Below are 21,109 nucleotides of genomic sequence, written 5' to 3'. Positions count from 1 at the left end.
AGAGGCCACACTGCTAAGCCCTGGGTCCAGGGCCTCTGGCATTGAGCTTTAGCACCTTCAGAATGCTGTCCCATGCACTGGTTTCACTTCAGAAAATTATAATGTTAGGGTGCGTTTGGAAGTAGGATAGTTTGTAATAGGCTATTTGTTAGGGACTATGGGATATTAAGTGCAGAGAGGTCTGAGGGTGATATTAAAAGTCTCCAGAGAGGAGGCAGGTGGGCTATCCCAGGAGGATGGCAATGAGCCCTGAGGAGGAGGGTGTCTGTGTTTGGAGGGGCAGGCATCAGCATGAGACAGGGAGGAGTGAATAGTGAAGACAGCAGGGGAGCGAGGAAGGGGAGAGTGGTGAGCCAGGGACACAGCGGGACAGGGGCCCCCTCACACCTGCTGGATGCTGGCCTTCGGGCCCGGGGCAGGGCCTCAGCAGGAAGTGACTATGACCAGGGGCTTAGGAGGTGGAATCTGGGGGTGGCAGCAGCATGATGGACAGAGAGAAGGTGATGACAGGCCAAAGGTAGGCGCTCTGCCAGAGAACATGCACCCCGGCATCTGTGAAGCCAGTGACTGGCCGGGGTATGGAGGAGAGGCAGGGCCCCTGCTGTCCCCTAGGGCGTGGGCCTCAGAGGTTCTGCCCAGATGTGCAGTCCAAGTCTGCAACTTCAGTTCAGGCTTTCAAGCCATAAATCCTGAAGGCGGCTTTGTCACAGGTGAGGCAAGCCACCAACCTCCATGTGCCCTCAGTCTCCCCATCTGTATAATGGGCATACTGATTTGTCCTCCCTCAGTGCAGGGTCAGGAGGATTAAAACAGACAGTGGTGACCTCTGGTACTGGCATGAGATGGGTCCAGACTCTCTTTTCCATGCTCCTGTCCTTGAAATACAACCCAATACCTCGGAAATTATTCAACAGACAAGCAATGAAAAGACTATGAAAGCCGGAAGCTCAGCACTTGAGGAACGTACGCAGAGTGAAGTCCTGGTTTTCTTTTTACCTCCCATGTATCCTGGACTGAATACCTGGAACCGTCAACGGACATAGACACAAAACCCACGAGCTGCCTGCTGTCTCTGGCCAGTGGGCTGGAAAGGCAAAGGCCTCACGGGGAGCCCTCACAGCCACTCCATAAGCAGGATGTGGGGGGCTGGCTCATCTACCTGCAGCTGCAGCAGTGACCCCTTGGTCAACCCGACTCCTGCCTCCCAAGCAGGACACAGGTGAGCAGCTGAAATGTGCTGGTGGAAGCAGCAAAGCCCTGTGTCTGTCTCTAGGAGGGTGACTATCTGCTAAAATGGCCATTCAGGAAGATAGGTGTTGGCAGTTCCTTTTCAAACTGATACTTACCGCAAGACCCAGGGATTGCTCTCTGGGGCATTTCTCCCAGAGAAAGAAAACTTATTATTATTATTTTTTTAAAGATTTTATTTATTTATTTGACAGAGAGAGACACAGCGAGAGAGGGAACACAAGCAGGGGGAGTGGGAGAGGGAGAAGCAGGCTCCCCGCTGAGCAGGGAGCCCGACGCGGGGCTCGATCCCAGGACCCTGGGACCATGAGCTGAGCCACAGGCAGATGCTTAACAACTGAGCCACCCAGGCGCCCCAGAAAACTTATTTGTGCCCAGAAACTTAAACATGAATGTTTGTAGCAGCTTTTCATCATAGTAACCCCAAACTTGAAACTACCCAGATGTCTTTCAGCAGGCGAATGGTTACACCAGTGGGGGTACCCCTATGTTATGGACTGCTACTCAGCAGTGCAAAATGAATGGGTTGTGGATGCACACTGCCGTTTGGATGAACTTCAAAGAAATTATACTGAGTGAAAAAAGGCAGTCTTGAAAGAGTGAACATCGCATGACTCTATTTACCTAACATTTGTGAAGTAACGTAATTATAGAGATAAGGAACAGGCTAGTGACTGTTAGGGTTTCAAGGATGGGGGAAAAAGTGAATATGGCCACAAAAGGGTAGTCTTGTGATTTTTTTTTTTTTTTAAGATTTTATTTATTTATTTGACAGAGACACAGAGAGAGAGGGAACACAAGCAGGGGGAGTGGGAGAGAGAAAAGCAGGCTTCCCGCCGAGCAGGGAGCCCGACGCAGGGCTCGATCCCAGGACCCTGGGATCATGACCTGAGCCAAGGCAGACGCTTAACGACTGAGCCACCCAGGCGCCCTAGTCTTGTGATTTTTTAAAGTCTCTGATTTTTTAAAAAGATTTTATTTATTTGAGAGAGCGAGCATGAGTGGGGGAGGAGCAGAGGGAGAGGGACAAGCTGACTCCCCACTGAGCACAGAGCCCAATGCAGGGCTTGATCCCAGGACCCCAAGGTCATGACCTGAGCCGAAGTCGGACGCTCAACCGACTGAGCCACCCAGGCGCCCCGTTGTGATAACGCTCTGATTTCTTGATTGAGGTGGTGGTTATAGGAAGTGGAATGTGTGATAAAATTGCACAGAAGTACACAGTGAGAGAGTACATATAGAACTGATGATATCCGAAGAAGCACAGTGGATTGTAGCAATGTTCACTTTCTGGTTTTGACATTGCATTGTAGTTATGATGCCAGATGTTACCATAGCAGGAGGCTGGGTGAAGGGTGCACAGAACCCCCCTGCATTTTTCTGTTTGGTCGCCTGTGCACCTTTAATTATTTCAAAATTTAGAAGTTCAGAGTAAGATCATCCCTTTTGAGGATCTTTTCAAAAATGCAGATGTCCTGGGGCGCCTGGGTGGCTCAGTTGGTGAAGCATCCTGCCTCTTGTTTTCAGCTCAGGTCATGATCTTGGGGTTGTGAGATCGAGCCCCTGCATTGGGCTCCATGCTGGGTGTAGAGCCTGCTTACGATTCTCTCTCTCGCTCCCTTAGCCCCTCCCCCTCAAAAAACATTAAAAAGCAGTTGTCCAGGCCGCACCTCATGCCAATTAAATCAGCATTTCTGCAGGTGGGATTTTTCTGAACTTCCTTAGGTGTTGCCAACAAACAACCAAGTCGGGGGGCCTGTACTCATTCACATGAGCAGTTTCATTGCCCTTGCCTTCCTCCTGGCCATCGTCACGGCGGCTACGGGCTTGCATTGTGTCGCACAGTTTCAGGCTGTTCACATCCACTCATCAGCTCTGTTCACCGTCAGTAGTGACCACTCTCCTTCGTTCACGCCCATCAGTCGATGGCCTTTCCCATGTAGGCAGGCGACTGTCTGATGACCCCGGAAGCATCGAAACCATGGGGCTCCCGCATTCCTAGGCAGCCACACTCACTTTGAAAAGGGGCCTCAGTTGTCATGGGTTCTGGGGTGGTGCTGTCCCTTTGACTTTCCTTTGTAACGACAGAGAAAAGGCCCCTGGAGATGGCGACCAGCGGCATTCCCTGCTTCTGAAGAGCTCTGTACGTTTTCGGAAGGAGGTCAGGATGAGTTGGCTTTGGAAAGGCTTCACTCTTTGTGGTCTTTGGGGTTTCGCGCTTCTCTTCCTCCGACCCGGAGACGCTCCTCTACGGTTTGGACACCTGACTATGCTGCTGCTGGGTTACGGTGACTTCTGGAACCAAGGCAAACAGGGCAGGGGAGATGGGCAGCAAGAAGGTGGGCCCTAGGCCCCCCGGACTTGACCGGCCGTGGATACAGCTTGTAGGCAATTCCGCTGGACACTGAGGTTGACTCAGAAAGAAAGGAAGATGTGGCAGCAGAGAGCGTCCATACCTGTGTGGGTCGGTGTGACTTTGGTCTCATGGCCCCGGTGGGCGGCAGCGCCTGTTATCTTGTTCCAGGGAGTGCTGATGCAAGCAGCTCAGTCTACCACTGTTTCCACCACCTTCAGCTCACTCTCTCTGTCTGTCTCTCCCCCCCCCCCACCGCCGCCTCCAGCAGTCTTCCTTCCAGTGCCCTAAAAAGAAAAGTCTTGGCCACACAAAAAAATAAGTACTTATATGCCTGTGACACTGATAAGACCAAGTCTGTGTTGAAGCTGGAGGAGGGTGAGGAAGGGAAAGAAAACATAGGAAATCTTGCAAAGCAGCGAGCAGGGCCACCACATCACCCTTCTGGGGGCCGGGAGGGGGGGGAACATCAACATAGACGGCGGTGTGGCCCCCAGAGCCAGAATCCGCACTGATGTGATATGACGCAGGCGGAGTGTGAGCTGGTGATTTCCTGAGAGTGACCCCTGGGGTCTAGCGTTTCCACCCTGCCCTGGCCCACCTTCCCTCACCATCCCCTGTACCTCAGCCTCCTTTTATGCATAAAGGATCAGCATGTTGGTTCTGTTTCCTGAAGAATTAGGATTGTCTTGAAAACCTCAAAATGGCGGGCGGGGGGAGACAACCTATGGTATTTGTAATGGATGAGCCTTCTGCTGCCTTCAATGAGGTGACACCTCTTTGACATCTCACCTGGAGGATAGGGCTTGGGTGGGGGGAGCGGCCAAAGATGAGGACAGCGGCCGGCCCTTGACAACTCCTATTTCAGACCAGTGAGTTTCTGCTCTGTCAGGCTTGCCAGATTTGATGCTGATTCCCTTCTGTAAACATAAGTTGGAAGCAGACGTTTAAATAAAAGCCAGTGTCAAAATTATTTTTTAAAAAGGAACATGGATGGCAGGACACTTGGTACCCTTGCTATTTCTGTCTCTCCCCTACCCCCAACCACCCTTCACTCCAGAAGTGTGACAGAGCCCCACCAAGAGCTGGGTCACATGTGACTGAAGGGGAGGGAGGGCGAAGGGGCAGCCGCTGCCCGGGCTTCAGCCCCAGAGACCCTGAAACAAGGGGGTTTCTCTTCTCCGCTGCTTTCTGCCCAGGGCCGCACATTCTGGAAGCTACGGGACCTGCCAGAACCACCCTTTATTGACACCGAGGGGCTTTTTTGTCTGGAACACCTTTCCTTTTACATCTCAGATGGGACTCTGTGGGGAGGGCCTCTTTTCCTGTTTTAATAACCCATTATCAACTACAAAGTTGCCGCTAGTAAAAATATCAATTATCCCTTATGCAATCCTCCTGGCATTGCTTGAAACTGCATTCCATCCTCTTAACATGATAGTTGCTCTGAGCCAAAATTCAGAGAGGGTTTGAGGACAAGCTGTGTACACAGTCGTTAAGACGGCCAGAGGAATATATTTTTATCCTGTAAATTGAATGCCAGTTAAGCAGTAGTGATTACTGTAAGAAACTGTACTTTATAGTAGGGGAAGTGAAGATTTCTTTTTTAAGATAAAAAGTATTGCTTAAGAAGAGCCTCAAAAAAATAATGGGAAAAAGAAATAGCAGTAACGAAGCCCCCAGGGTCTCAATTGTGTCGAAATTTCTCAAACAAACCCTTGGTGTTAGAGAAACAAAGAGTCTCTATGTACAGTGTACCCAGAATGCTTCACGGAGAGTCCCACAAACTAGCATTTGATAATTTAGCAATAGGGTGATCACCATTCCCAAAAGTTGTTCCTTAGAATCTTCACCATCAGGGTAAAATTTGCAGATGGAACATTTGGGCCTTGGACTTTGAGTGTGTCTAGAATCTCCCGACAGGAATGCCCTCCCTGGGTCTTGCCCCCCAAAACTGGGAATCCAGGCAGAACTAAAGTACAGTCAGGATTTTCGACTTTGACTCACCAAGAAGTGATTGTCCTAAATCTTTGCCACCTGGCTGAAAGCTTGGTGAGAAGTCCTGCCATTTGTTATCAATGTGGGCTTCTCCCTGGAATTTGTGGGCAGGAGGAGGGAAGAGCAAAGGAGGACAAGAGTGTGATCTCAGATATTTGGACTCTGTCACATCACAAAGAGCGGAGTTTGGATCAGTGCTTGCTGAGAAGGCAGGCATGGGGTCTGGGCATGGAAGCCTCATGAAGGCCCATCTGTGCTCAGAACAGGAAGAAGCTGTGGGTGGGCCCCTGCTGTCACATTCACGGACAGAATGTGTCTTAGAGGCAAAGTTCTTAGCGCTCGAGGTACACCGGACTCAAAACTTGGGAGCCCCTGAAAAATACAGGTGCCTGCCACACCCTCAGGCATCCTGATTTACTTGGTCTGAGGTGGGCCCCAAGCATTGGTAATGGTCAAAGTTTCCCAGGTGATTCTCACCTGCAGCTGGTGTGGGTCACGTAGTGAAAACCATCCTGAAAACCATCCGCAGTGGCTGTCAGGTGTGTTCCTTGGACCAGCAGCTTCAGCATCCCTGGGGAGCTTAATAGACATGCAGATTCTTATCCCTGCCCTGCCACCCTCCCCCGCAACACCACCACCCCACCCCACCCCACCCCGCCTCACCTTGGACCTGTTGAATCAGAAACTCTGGGCTGGGGCCAGCCATCTGAGTTTTCACAGGTCCGCGGTGGGGATTCTGGTGTGCACTGAAGTCTGAGAACCACCGGTCAACACCGTCACAGCGGTTCTAATGCACTTGAGAATCGCCTGGGAACGTTTAAAAATCTGCTGCTCAAGTCGTGCCTCCTACCAGTGAAATCAGAACCTCTGCTGGTGGGAGCCAGGCCCCAGCATTTTCCACGGATCGCCAGGAGAGTCCACTGTGCGGCTGGGTATGAGAACCAGCGCTTACAGAAATGGTGCTGGGTCCCTCTTGGTCGTAAGACTGTAGGATTTGTCTCTTGAAATTCTCTTAGGTCTCTAGTGTTAAATTTCATCAGGCGGGACATAACCTGCCTTAGAGTGGGAAAGGGATGATAGAGACCTTATTGTTCCTGATGGGAGGTGTGGCTGCCTGCTTCTGATTTTTTATTACACTTGCAGGAGAAGGGGCTCTCAGGAATTCTGTGGGGAGGTGATGCTCTCAGACTCACCCTGCCACCTAAATATAGCAAAGAGACTGTAGATCCATGAGGGTAAAAGCTTTCAGGAGAAACTCTTAGAGACACTCAAATTGATTTTGTTCAGTCTATTCTATCAATTAACACTTACCAGCACCTTCTGTGTGGTTAGCACCATGTGGCCAGGCTGTGGGGAGGCTCTGGGCTGGCGAGGTGTAGAGAAGAATGACCAGTCCCACCTTCAGGGAGGCCTTGAGAGAAGGACCATGGTGTGTGGGAGTTCAGGCTGAAGGGATCCCTCTTAGCTGGACAGGGTCAAGGGCTACTACAGAGAGGTAGTGACCTGTAATCTGGGCCTTACAGAAAGAGGAAGATTTCAGCCTGTAGGAAGAACAGGAAATGGTGTCCACATAGAGGTGAAGGGCACGGGCAAAGGCCCTGGGGTCTTGTGGGAGTCGTGTAAGTGCCTGCTGTGGGGCTGGGCTCATTTGGGGCTACACCCCTCTCAGGACTGCTGACCCATGGCATGCATTTCACAGTTCTAGGAGGTAAGGTGAAGGAGTACACATGTCTCCCCCACACCCTCAACCTGGCCCCCTGGGCAAGGTGGAAAAGGCCGAGTCCAAATAATGAGGCCATAAAGCCCCTCCTGGTGTGTGGCTTTTAAGGAAAGGAAGGGGGTGATGGTCATTAGGAGCAGGAAGCAGCCTATCCTTAGGGTTTCTGCTGCCTGGAGCATCCTGTACCCTTTGATGTCCCTGAGGGGTCTTTGAACTTTGAGAGGCTGCAGGTTTTCCCCTGGGGAAGCAGGTCCCTCCTGCAGGTCAGCTAATCTCCTCCTCTGCACTGCCTTTGAAGGGGATAGGAATTGCTGGGGGCTGGTTCCCAGTGCCCATTAAGACAGCAGCCCCTAGAAGAATGAGTGAGGGAGATTGCCACTGGGGTGAGGGGTGGGCAGCAGGGGGCTAGGAAATTACTGTGGGGGAGGGGAGACTCAGTTTTCATCTCCTACTCCTTTGTATCTTTTTAATTTCTACCGTACACTTATTTTAGCTACCCCCAGCCAGGCCTTCTCCTATCGGCTGAGAAACCCCCCCACCTTGAGAAATCAGGCAGTTGTTACTGTTTGTGATTGGAAGGCTTATTAAATCCAAGCCTTCCAAACAATCAATTGCTAAGTCTAGGCGGAATTGGAAATAATCATGTTTACTTAAGAGATGTCAGTGGTTAAAAAGGAAAAAAAAATGTCATCCTTTTCTTCCTTTGTGGGGGGCTCGGGAGCAGGCAGTGCAAGGGGAGGCCAATAGAAAATAGTGAACGTAGAGCGTTTCTTCTAGGTAGATCTAAAAGATAGTCATTTGAGAGCTGACTCTGAGGTTTTCCAACACCAAACCAAATTTCATCCTCAAGTCCATAGAGGACCTTTGAAGGATTCCCAGTGTGATATCTTCTCAAGCTTCTAGACACCATTCCCATCCCCGTTCACAGGCTGGGTTGGATGAAGGCAGAACCTGGAGGTAGACCAGAAATCTCATTTTAAACCAGAACACAGGAGACCCTTGGTTCCTAGAAGTACTTGCTTCTGCCAGCAGAGAGGTATAGGGTGGGCATCTCTCTTTGGGCTCTGGTTTCCACACGGGCTCAGACAGAGGAGCTTCAAGAGCCCTTAATATCTCGAATCCTGTGGCTCTGTAGAGCCCAGGTCTCAACTAAAAAAGGAGTCAATATCCTGAGTGGCAGTCTCCTAGCAATATGTTTTAATGTGCAAAATTTTCAAGTACCAAAAAAGGAGAGGATGGGTAGATATCACAAAGATTTCAAGGTTCCCCGCCCTGACCCCACACTCCCTGAGTCATTCTGAAACCTTACCATGCCCACCCAGCATTTCATGGCTCTGGATATGTCTGTCTCCCTCTCCTGCCCTTGCCCTCTGAGCCTCAGATATTTATGGGAAGGCTGGAGGGTAGGGTGGATGCTAGCAATGTTTCAGATGTGTGCCTCAGGTAAGAGAACTGGGAAGTGTCCAGAAAGAAGGGGACCGAGTCTGCACCCTCTCCTGAATGTCTCAGTCCCCAGAGAACAGAAGTGTGATTCCTTCAAACTGGGCCCAGGAAAGCGCTTGGCTGCTTCCCAGCACCCGTTTTCCCCAAGGCCATGTCCGTACTCTGTAGGCCCCTATCCTCTCTCCATACTTACTGGCAAGTCCCTTTTCCCTGAGAGCAGACCTTGAGCTTCTCCGATGCCTCTTGACTTTCCATTGCTATTGCCAAAAGGGATTTTTCTATGTAGCCCACAGTATTCTGATGGCTCCGCTGTCAGCACCCTCCCGCCCCGAACTTCAAGACAGCCACTCTTGACATGGGTTAGCAGGTCCCATCCTTTGCTCTCCTTTGGACGTGGGGGCAAATTTCATCCTCAAGGGGCTGGGCCATACATTCAGGTTCAGAGCAGAGACTGCCCAGGCTCAAATTATACTTGACCATTTCCAGCTCTTTGACCTTGGGTGGGCCTCTCAATTTCTCAGTTCCCTCTCAGTTCTCATTTCCCTTACCTGGGAAGTGGGGACAATAATAGTGAGTTAACACATGTAACAAGTACTGGTACAATGAAAACTCTGTTCCTCTGCTTTTTTCCAGGCGCTCCCTCCTGCTTGGTCAGGACTGCGCCCCCCGCCCCCCATCGTATTGTATCTCCTTTCCCTGTTCCCACTGTTAGTGTCCTATTCAGCACCCGTGTCCAGGGAGAGACCCACCTTTATTTGCACCTTTGATGTGTGTCCCGTGGGCACATGGGTCCTTAGAGCCGTGCCTGGTATGTGACAGGCATGGAGTCGGTGTTGGTAGATGAATGAGGGCATGATTCGGCTATCAACTTAGGCCCTTCAAACCCTCTGGGCTTCCCCGGCTCACACCTGAGTGAACAGCAGCCTTCGGCTGACACAGGAATAGATGAATCTCCACCTCTGGTGAACAGAGCCAGCACTTTGGTGCCATGAGTTTTGCCCTCCCTTTACCCCATCTGCCACCACAGTGCCCAGCCCACCCTCCATTTCCTCACTCCTCTGGATGGATGTGCTGACTGTTAAAACGCAAAGTGCTTTGCGGGGGGTGGGGGGGGAGGAAGGTTCCTCTGAATCAGGGACACAAGGGGGACAGGTGGGGACACTGGATACCAGTGGTGGGGAGGGAAGGAATCACAGTCTTTTCCCTTCTCTACCTCACTGCAGAGCTGGGCCATGGAGATTTGGCCCACTGCAGAGGGACCAGGAGATTGGACCTTGGCCCCCGAAGTGCTTGCCTCGGTCACACTCCACAGAGGACAGCAACATAGGATTGGGGCTGGCTGTATATTTCCCTAAAACTGGGATATCACTCTCCATTTACATGTCACTTTTGCCATCCATTGTTAATTGCAAGTTCCTTTTTGATGTCTGGAAGGTAGGACGTAGTAGCCTGGGATTTGCATCTTTGGAAGGTTTTAGCTATCCTTCCATTTCCTGCCCCAGTCCAGTCCGGTGTCTGCAGCCCTGATAGAGTAATTACTCTTTAGACCAAGAAGCAGAAAGCATATGCTTCTCATTCTCACCCGGTCTCCCAGTTTCCTTTCACAAAGTCCCTGCCATGATAGGGACCACTGTCCTTCCTTGGGGACCAAGGGACCAAGTCTTTCCTTGGCAGGACCTTGGGAGAACATTGCTTAAAAGAGAAACGCTCCATACTCAACTTTTCTGTTATGTTCTTGCTTGCTAAGCCGGGCACATGGTCTTCTTGTTGAGCTACCCTGGAACCAAAGTTCAGGGTTGGTTTCCCCATCATTGCAGAGCCCTTTTGGCAGACTGGGAAAAGTGAGGAGCTGAGACCCACTTATGCTGCATCAACCTGCATTCTCGGAACCCTTCCTGATGCTGGCAGTTCGGAGACCCAGAGGGGGTCCTCCAGGACCAGCCAAGAGGGTCCTTGGCTTCGCACAGGATGGGAATCAAACATGAGCCAGCCGGAAGTGAGAGCAGAGTTTACTGAAAATGTAGAGAGAGCAGATATAGATGGAGTGTCTGGGAGACTCCGGAAAGGAGCATGAGTCTCCCCTTTTTGGGGGTCTGGGGTTTTTTATTGAGGACAGTGGTCTGGTATAAAGTCCCCTTAGGCATCCAGGAACCAGTTAGAACAAAGACAAGGGCCCAGGTGTTATTCCTTGGAGCCTGGGGTCTTGGTGTTGAGATGTCTAGCGCCGGTGGTCTGGAATGCACATATGGTAGCTTTGTCCGGTCATTCTCACCTGGTTCCTTAGATGTTATCTGTTCCAGAGAAATCATGAACTCCCTGTCCCTTAAAAAGAGGACACACACTGTTTCCACCATGAGGCATGTATGCAGTGGTGTGGGGGTGCAGGTCCCAGCAAGAACAGGAGGAAGAAGAGGAGCAAAATGCAGCTTTTATGGAGTCCTTCAGTTTCCCGACTTCATTCCCATGTCCCATACATGCCTCCATCAAATACAGCCAAGCCAGATGAAGGCCCACCATAGCCTTGAAGGACAGGAATCCCAGTGAACCATCGTGCAATTCGGGAGGGTGGGGGAACGCAGGGAGCTCAGACTTGTCGATGCTGCCAGCACCTGGAGCTGATGGTGTCTACATGGGCCTCATAGCATTCTGGGCTTCAGCAGGTCTGCATTCTAGGCCCAGAGCAGGCAGGGATGACAGCTCTGGGGCCAGGATGGCATTCACTGTGTCTGTGGTTAGTTTTAGAAGAGCTCACTGCTTTTGTAGTCTTCTTTTGAAATAAAAAGATTTTTTTCAATAGATTTTCTTCTTCTAAAAAGCAAAAGAGAGCCTCACAGACCTTTCCAGCAGTAGAATTATCTCCTTTGCTCTGCCTTACTATATCTCACCATTCACTTTTTTAATTAGCAAAGGCACATTATCTTATGTCATTCTTTGACTCAATTGATTGGACACTGAGAATGCCCCAGATTTAATGGCACAGAGGAGGCATCCCTCTTTCTGTTGGAGATTATGTATGCTCTTCAGGCACCTCATTGTCTAAACCAATTTAGGCTGATGTTCTTTCATTTTCTTGGATGCTGTGTAAAGCCTGCACAGAGGGTCTTCTCTGGTTCTTCTAATACAGGCTCTTCTAATACATTCCGCTCCAGCCCTGGGATTTAGAGGGCTTTTCACAGATGGCATCCTCAGCACAACCATCAGCAGGTGGAAAAAACTAGACATAAATGAAGGTCATACAAAAAGTCACTGTGAGATAACCTGTGGAAGTTTCCCTTCTCTAAATGTCCATGGCTTTTAGCTCCTAGTATCTACACCTAGCCACTAATTCTTTCCAGGTGTGTCATCAGGTTGTCTTATTTCTCCCCGAATCTGTACGTCTGTAAGTAATTTGTGGGTATTGATGTACTCTTATACCAATGTGATGACATCCACAGCTCCCAATGATGGTATTCAAATTAGTGCAGTCACGTTATGGCCTACACCTGTGTGGTCCAGCACGGTGGCACTCAGCCACAGGTGGATCTTTAAATTTACCTTAATTAAAATTTAATAAGATAAGAACTTTAGTTCCTCAGTCACAACAGCACATTTTAAACACTCAGTAGCCACCTGTGGTCGGTGGCCACCATATTGGACAACACACACAGAGATTTTCCTTCATTACAGAAAGTTTCATTGGACAGCATAGGTCGGCACTTGCTGATTTATCTGTGCTCATGGCCAGACTGTGAGCTTCCTGCAGGCGGGACTGCGTATGCCATTCATTGTTGTATAACTGGTGCCCTGAAAATGCCTGGTACAGGGTCATGTTCAGTCAGCTCTTACTGAAAGAGTGAATAGCAACTATACCTTAAATTGTGTTCAGTCTTCTAGATTAAGCATCATGAAATGACTACATTCTGAGCTGGAAAACTTTTCATAGTCATCTGGTTCAAACCCCACACTTCCCAGCTAAGAAAACAGGCCTGGGGTGGTTGAAGCCTTGTGTCAGGTCCCCCAACTAATTGGGACAAATCTTTAACTCCAACGATGACCTCTTTCTCCTTGGACCATCACTCTGTCCACCATGTCAGACTGTCTTAGTGTTTACTTTGAAATGGCAGTGAGGAAGTCCTCTTCAAATGATTATTTAGAAGATGTCCTTGAGTTGATCAAGTATACTTACCTACAAGCAATCTAGAGCAGGTGTATTCAGTGTGTGTGTATTAAAAACATTTCCATTAGACTTGGGACCAGGGTAGAGTTTTCCATTGTTTTGGATGTCTGCCAAATTTCATAAGGCAAGAAATGAGGTATAAATATTGAAAGAGAAGAGTCAAAGTGGCTGTTATCTGCATGTGGTAAGAGAATCATCTGACAACTATTGAAACCATGGTGTTCGCATTGGTGCCAATCGTAAGACTCATAAACAATAATCCATGGCTTTCCTGTACACAGGCACATCACTTACAGAAGAATAAAAGACAGACCTCATTCACCACGTCTACCAACAATGTGGAATACCCAGGAATGAGGCGAATAAGAAATGCGAGACCTTTTCATATAAAATAAAATTTGCCAGAGGTCATTCAAGAAATCCTAGAAAGATAAACAGGTGCCTCTGTGTTAGGATGGCAAGATTCAGATCTTCAATGATTCTAGTTCTCCCCAAATTAATCTGGTTATTCAGTGCAGTCCCAAACGAAAAGGACTTTCTGTGGAACTCGATGAGCCAAAAATCTTATGGGAGTAAAGTTCTTAAAATACCTGAGATAATTCGGGGGTGGTGGGGAAAAACTAAAGAGAAGAAGGAAGAAGAATTGACTCATTCTGCTTACCTTATCAGAGGTAGAGTTTTTTTTCTGAACACTCTAGCCTTTCCGTCTGAATCAGTGCTGTCACCCTTGGGAGGCAAATCCTTATTCCACTGATGTAGCTACAATTCTAAACTTCTTTGGAATGTTTGCCTGGAGTCCCCTTCACACACTCCCCTCCCCTTTTATAGAATGTCTTCCCAGGTCAGAAGTCAACATCACTTTGTAGATTTTTTTTTCTTGGTTAAATTTTCAAGCATCATTTGATTCCAAGTCTGTGAAAGTAATGACACACATGTTTGTGTACATCGGCCCTGGATGCACTCGTAGAAGGCTTGAAGGAGCGAGGGCACTGTGCAGAGAAGGCTGTGAGCCTCCCAAGGACGTGCCACTCATTTGTTCACGTTGGGGACCATCTCATCATGGAGTTGCCTTATGTTTATGAGGCAGAGGAAGGACACCCCCAGGTAGCCTCTGTTCTGTGGGCTGGCGGGCTGCCATATGGACCTAGATGTTCATGGGCTGCTTTTATTTTCCAGCCATTTCCTGAGCCCTGCCCTGTGCCCTGCCCTGTTCTGAGAGCTGGTGGAGCAGGGAAGGGGGGCCCGTCTCACTGTGTGAGGACCATCTTTGTCAGGGGCGGGCAGGACCAGACGCACCTGGGCTGATGAGCCAGGAGGAGTTATCAGAGCCAGAAAACAGCCTTTCACGAAGATGGCAATAGCGTCAGCCCTCCAGGCCCCGAGTCTTTACCAACCCCTGGCTGCTGGATGCACAGGGAAACGAGCAAGAGCCTGACCTGCGTGTTCAACCCTAGATCCGCTGCCGAGATGAAAAGAAATGGGACACGGTGCCACGGACCCCCAACTTCATCCTCTTGCTTCAAAGGTCAATATATAGCACAGACCAGGGGTCATCAGCCATTATCTTTCACAGGCGTCCTGGGGTGTCTGCGGTCTTGGACGGGATGACTGCCTGCCGAGAGCAGTTGGGCTTCTGAGGCTCTCACAAAGCTGCTGTTCGGGGGTCTCACAATTGCAGTCACCACCTTCCCTTGGGCTTGGTGGCTCTCTGAGGGCACCACTTCCCTCATGAACTTGGCGGCTCTCTGAGGGCACCCGGGCTTGCGGCTGGGGGGCTGCCACTTTCCCTCACTCAGGCATGTGTGTGTGTTTTCCCGTGGACACCTCACTTCCGTTCCTTTAGAATACAGACTCCGTGGAGGCAGGGGCACAGCCTGTGCCAGCACCTAGACCAGTGGCTGGTCGTGGAAGGCATTTGACAGATGTTTGTAGAATGAAGGAACAAATAAATGAATGACATTAAGAATGTCATCCCTGTGCAATCATAGATGAGGAGAAGGGGTGCAGAGGCGGGATGCGCTCTCAAGAGGCAGGGCTGGAATTCTCATCCCGGTCAGTGTGACTCCAAAGCCAGGACTCTCAAATGTAGCACTTGCTTCTGCATGAGAAGAGGAGTTCCCTATCATCTCTCTTTTTTTCTTTTTCTTTTTTTTTTTAAAAGATTTTATTTATTTATTTGAGAGAGAGAATGAGATAGAGAGAGAGAGCACGAGAGGGGGGAGGGTCAGAGAGAGAGGCAGACTCCCCGATGAGCAGGGAGCCTGACACGGGACTCGATCCCGGGACTCCAGGATCATGACCTGAGCCGAAGGCAGTCGCTTAACCAACTGAGCCACCCAGGCGCCCTCTTTTTTTCTTTTTTCTTAGGGTATGTTATTATCAAAAACTTCACCTGATTGGCAGATTCTTTCAGAATTTATTTTATTTCAAGAATCTTTTAAAAAGAACTACAAGGGGCATCTGGGTGGCGCAGTCAGTTGAGCGTCCAACTCTTGGTTTCGGCTCAGGTTGTGCTCTCAGGGTCGTGGGATCGAGCCCCATGTTGGACTCCGCACTCAGCGGGGAGTCTGCCCCCCATCCCATGCTCATGCACGCGTGTTCTCAAATAAATAAATTTTTTAAAAAATTAAAAAGAATTACAAGATGGCAAATATCCTAACCATATACACACACTCACACACACAGTCAGACTTTCATTTTGACAATTCTCGAGAGAAATCCAAATCTTAATACTCTTTACTGAATATGTATAGTTTTTGGCATGTCTACACATCTGTAATCTACTAGAGTTGAATTGAGTCTACTCACAAATGATCCACTTTCAGAAAAACAAAAATTGTTTTTTCCACATAGTCTTTTTTAAATTTTTAAAAATTCTAATTCTAGTGTAGTTGATATACAGTGTAATGTTAATTTTAGGTGTGCAATACAGTGATTCAACACTTCCATACATTACCCTGTGCTCATCACAAGTGCCCTCCTTAATCCCCATCACTTTTTTCACCCATCCCCCACCTACCTCCCCTCTGGTAACCATCAGTTTGTTCTCTACAGTTAAAGAGCCTGTTTCTTGGTTGGTCTCTCTCTTTTTTACCCTTTTTTTCTTTTGTTTCTTAAATTCCACATCTGAGTGAAATCATATGGTATTTGCCTTTCTCCGACTTCTTTCGCTTAGCATAATACTCTCCAGCTCTGTCCATGTTGCTGTAAGTGGCAAAATTTCATTCTTTTTGTGGCTAAGTAATATTCCATTCTATATATATGCTGCATCTTCTTTATCCATTCATCTGTCAACAGACACTTGGGCTACTTTCATATCTTGGCTGTTGTAAATATTACTGTTATAAACATAGAGGTACATGTATCCCTTTGAATTTTATCTCTTCGTTTACATATTTTCATTAAAACTATCAAAAAATTGGAAGCCAGCTGGGGCTTAAAGCCAGCTGCTGTGTGTGCACATGTCCAAGCAGAGGGGAGTCTGTGGGGGAATGTTCTGGAAGCGGTGAAGCCTCATCACTGAGCAGCTCGGTGCCTGCTCTGGTCTCCCTGGCCCAGAAAGATGGTCTCAGAAAAAAAGAGGCTGGCCGGCAGCGAGGAGTCTAACCTGGTGTGTGACCTTAAGTAAATCTCCCTTAGTTTTACAGCACCCGAAGGGGCTCATCAAGAATGGAGGAGGTGTTTGCTTCCTCTGGAGGCTATGAAGGTACAACTGGAAATAAAAGTGAAAATTCTCAGGCCGAATGATAGCCCAGTGACGCGGCAACTCTTTGTACAGCGAGATTCTGAAACAAGAATGAAAGGTGAAAATGATACCAGCATTACCTCTAAAAATCACTTTTCAGAGGTGCCACATCAAGGCACTGGACACCGAGTCCTTCACACCTGATCTTCCTCCTGCCGTGGGGATAAAATGTTAATGTCACCTGTCAAGACTTCGTACCTTGTGCCCGTGTTGAATGAAAAATGGGTGTCGTGAAACAGCAGAATCACCCTCAGCGTGACGCTGGGCTCACGGAGGGCGTCCCTGAGATTCCTGAGGGAAGGGCAGCTACCCAGCTCTGTCACACTCCCTGAGGGCGGGCACGCTCTTGCACACGCAAGCGTACATGCTCAGGGACCAGAGCGAGGGGCACCGTCACCTGGGCCACGCTCCTCCTCTTTTCTTTTTCTCTCTTTACCTCTCTCTCACCACAGTTAGTTGAATTTTTGTTAAGTGAAAAATTAACAGCCCATTTGATGTGAATCTTCCGTGTGAATAAACTCACACACATGCATGCGCACACCTACGCAGTCCTGGGCAAGACTGAGGAGAGGACAGACCTGACTCAGATACCTGACCTCAAAATCCCTTAGGTATCAATTCAAGAACGTGAGTGTTTTCGTTCCTTGAGTGCTCTGGCTAGGGAAGAGAGATGGCTTATACTGTACACGTCTTCTCCATCTTCACCTACTCTGATGTAATCCACTACAGCAAAGCCTATTTCACACCAGCGCTCTATTGATCATGATTTGCCCATTGGTGATTCCAAATTTCATGGCGTTTTAGGATCATTTTTCCCAGGGTGATCCTGTGTGTGTAGGAGGTAAAGCTGAACCTGTAGGGACCCCAGATCTACTCTGGTGGTTGCATGAGCCTGTTAGGCTCATTTCCCTGTGCACAACCAAAGACAAACAAAGACTTCTCTCGGGTGAGAGGATTTTGATGTGATCACTGCCTACTTGTTTGGTTCCCCCTCAGTGGGGTTATGGGTGATGATGACAGTTTAGCCTGTATAAGGGAGTGCAGCCTGTTACCCCTAGTGACTTTCAACACGTGTAGGTGACATTTCTGAGTAGCTGAAGATCGAGGGCATAGCGTGGTTCTTGGCAAAGAAGTACTGACAGTCGAGAATTTTCCTCCTAGTGTAAAGCTGGGGTGTTGGTTATTATCATGTTAAGTAATATTAAGTAATACAACTCTGCCTCTCATTTCCTGGAAACTGCCCTGAGCCATCCCTGTTACTATAGTGTCAGTGAGCATTTCCTGAAAAGGGACTGTCCGTCTGCCCTCACTCAGGGTTACTAGGATAGGGCCTGGGCTGGCTGAGGACCCCTTCAGTGGAGGGGCCACGTCACCGGAGCCTTTGCCCTAGGTTCCCAGGCAAGACTACTTTGAGGGGAGGTGTGGGACCTGATTGCATCCTGATGTCAGAATCCCAAAGCTTCTGGGAAACAGATGGGTAGGCTTAGAGCCAGGTAAAACCAAAGCTTTCAACATGGCAGATATACCAAGCCTAGAACACCCAGCCCTCTCCATGGTTTTTCAGGATTTGGGGTGAAGCTAGGAGGGGGTGAACACTGTAGGGGTTCTCTTAGAACTCCCTCCGTGGTATATATTGGATTTCCTAAAGCAAATACAGAAGCAATGTGTTATTTGTTTTAAGATAAAAATCAACTCAAGGCCATTAGCTTGTTATTGTGTTTGATAAATCTGGGTCACGTGTGACGGGAGGCCTGCCTGTGTCTTTAATCCACTGTTACTTCAAGTTAGAATCAGCGTGTGTGCTTAATGCTACCTGTTTTTGTTCAATATAATGTTGCCAGAAGTAATAGATGCCCTGGGACATAAACCTAAAACAACATACATTTCTCAGTCAAGAGATCCTGAATTTAATCTAAAAATAGCCTAAACAGTAGTTTATGTAAACCTCAAATATCAAGACTCCCAGCCCAATGCTAGTTCATCAAACTGTAAATTTATGAGGCAGTTAGCATTTGAACATTTTAAACCAGATCAAGCCCGATCTGTGTTAGACACAGGCTCCAGGAATCCAGGAATCCCACTCTTGGCTGATCTTGCTGACTGGAACATTCCTTGGGGAAGTCCTCCTCTGAGGCCGGCTGTCCTGAAACGCTCACATAACATACTGTGCAGGCGCACAGCTTTGGATGGCATAGAAAGCTTTTCTAAACACTGTTTTAAACATAGTTTTGTCTCCTGAGAGACCAGGCCCTCTGGCCAGCAGAGCCTGGCAGAGCGAGCGAAGAAGGCTCTTTCATTTTACAACCAACTTGATCACCAGAGAAAACTTAGAAGTGGTCACAAAGGAAACATTCCTCCATATGTGGTGAGGCCACTCTGCCAGGGCTTGGATCTCCCCCAATTGTGGTTTCCCAAACAGCATCCTTGTTGTTTGAAAAAACCCATCTGGTGGCCGCTCCAGAGATCCCAGCCCGGGATGACGGGAACCAGCTTATAAAAGTGCAAAGCCAGATGAACAACTGACTCATGGGTTGGTTCTCCGTAGGATTGGATTCTCCAAGGTTGACAACAAAGCATTTTCACTGGTCCGCACACTGTGCTTACACCTTGTCACCGAAGATGGGATGGAGCCCCATTTTCACAAGACATTTTATTTCTATCGCCCCTACACACTGAGCAGAGTTCACTGAAATCCATCAATATTTTCAGAAGATCCATTTGAAAACTCTACCAGTAGTTTTATTTAAAGATCTCAAATCAAACCCAAATCAAGATTTAAGATGACTTTTAACATCCTCTGGTATAAATGCACTTGAAAAACCAGTTAGTTCCTTCAAAAGTTAACACAAAACAAAGAAATGATAGGTAGATAGACAGACAGACGGATGGCTATAGATAGCTGTAGGTAGAGATAGATAACAAGCAGGAAAAAGAAAACCTGAAAAGCTGAGTAACGGTACTGAAAAATAGGACTCATTCAGCGAAGTAACTACTAGAAATATATCTAAATTATTCCTATTGGTCAGACTTCTCGGACAGTCTCTTGGTTCTTCATTTCACTTGAATTGGATGGCTACCTGGTCTCTTGGCAGGAGGGCAAGACTGAGTCTAGCCAGAGAAAGCTTGTGTCATTCTGTTGAACGAGCCACCACTGCATTAGACTTAGCACCCCTGTAAGGGATATGGATTCTCCGATTTGGTGGTGCTTTCCCCCATATTAAATAGATAATTCATTCAAGAAGTTTGCACAGAGTGCGTGCTCTGTGCCAGTCACTGGTGGAGAAGCTGGGATAGAAAGCTGCCCCAAGGGAATCTGGGGAGTTGGAAGAGCCTTTGGGAAACGCAGAGGGAGGGCATTGTTCAGGGCAGGGTCTAGTAGAGCGGTCCGGACCACGGCACAACGTGGCCATCAACACGAAGGTGGCACCACAGGTGTGCTTTCTTCTGACAGGATAGTAGTTAGTCACTTAACCAACTGACCAAAAATATTGGTCCAAGTGGGGAAACGTAAAGAAATTATACTTCGGTGCCTTCAACATTTTGTTTTAGCTTAAGCCGTGAAAATGTTAACTTTTTCACCAATTTCACGGTGGGGGTGAAAGCTTTTCCTTTGAGGGTGCGTGTCTGCTGACTGGACTTACATCTCACCTTCCTCACGCAAGCCGCAACTGTAGTGAAAGGAGTTCAAATCCCAGGTTGTTTTTTCTTTTTTCTTTCTTAGATGGAGTAGAACATGAAAGACCGTTGTGAGGCAGTCCAGGGCAGATTTTTATGTTTTTTCCCCCCTCATCTTTTACACTTGTTTTGCCCATCCCCAATTTGGCAGCGGTCTATTTTTAGCCACTCGCTAAGTTAGTTTTCCCGAAAACGACTTTTGTTCTCCTGTTTCCTTGATTAACACAACATGTAACCACACATGTTAATTGACACAGCAAGTCTTAGTGACATAAATCGGTTTGCGAATACATACGATTAAGCCCCGGTTAAGTGTACCCTTGACTCATGGGAGTAGAGCTGTGTGGGTGAGCAGAGAGTGCCCAGCCAGCCCGGAGACCCAGGAGCTCGAGGGCCTGCCGGTGTATTTCAAAAAGGACGCGGGTGGTTTTGGCTAATCCAACTCCACATGGTGATGGTGGTGAAGGCTGTGTCTCGTAGGCAAGCGTATGGAGGGGCCTGGAGGGCGTGCAGAGTAAGAACACAGGCTTCTGTCAAGAGACATCAGGATTAAGCAGCCAGCAGGGGGAATTGACGGAAGATGGTCAGAGGCCTATGAGGGAAACTGACAAAAGTGTTCCGGAGAAGCCTTTAGAACCTCTTTTTAGACTTATCTCTGTCTGTGTCTTCTCTTTGCCCAGGCTGGTAGTGATCTGAGGTCAAGGATGGCATATCGGGCACCATTCTTTGTTCTCTTTCTAGTCCATTAGTTGGCACTCGGGAAACCTTTCA

The 21,109-nt window shown here is 48.4% G+C and overlaps 1 protein-coding gene across 2 annotated transcripts in view; it reads left to right on the top strand.

Moving 5' to 3' along the window:
* ADAMTS17 (ADAM metallopeptidase with thrombospondin type 1 motif 17) overlaps positions 1-21,109 on the top strand; it is a 343,861-nt gene that overhangs the window by 148,274 nt on the left and 174,478 nt on the right. The gene's annotated exons all lie outside the window — the stretch shown is intronic.

This window comes from Mirounga angustirostris, unplaced genomic scaffold (assembly GCF_029215605.1).
Source record: "Mirounga angustirostris isolate CCGP_5_RB_7025 unplaced genomic scaffold, mMirAng1.0.hap1 SCAF_9, whole genome shotgun sequence".
Lineage (NCBI taxonomy): Eukaryota > Metazoa > Chordata > Mammalia > Carnivora > Phocidae > Mirounga > Mirounga angustirostris.
The sequence above is the reverse complement of the archived record's forward strand: the minus strand, read 5'-3'. Positions and strand labels throughout refer to the sequence as shown.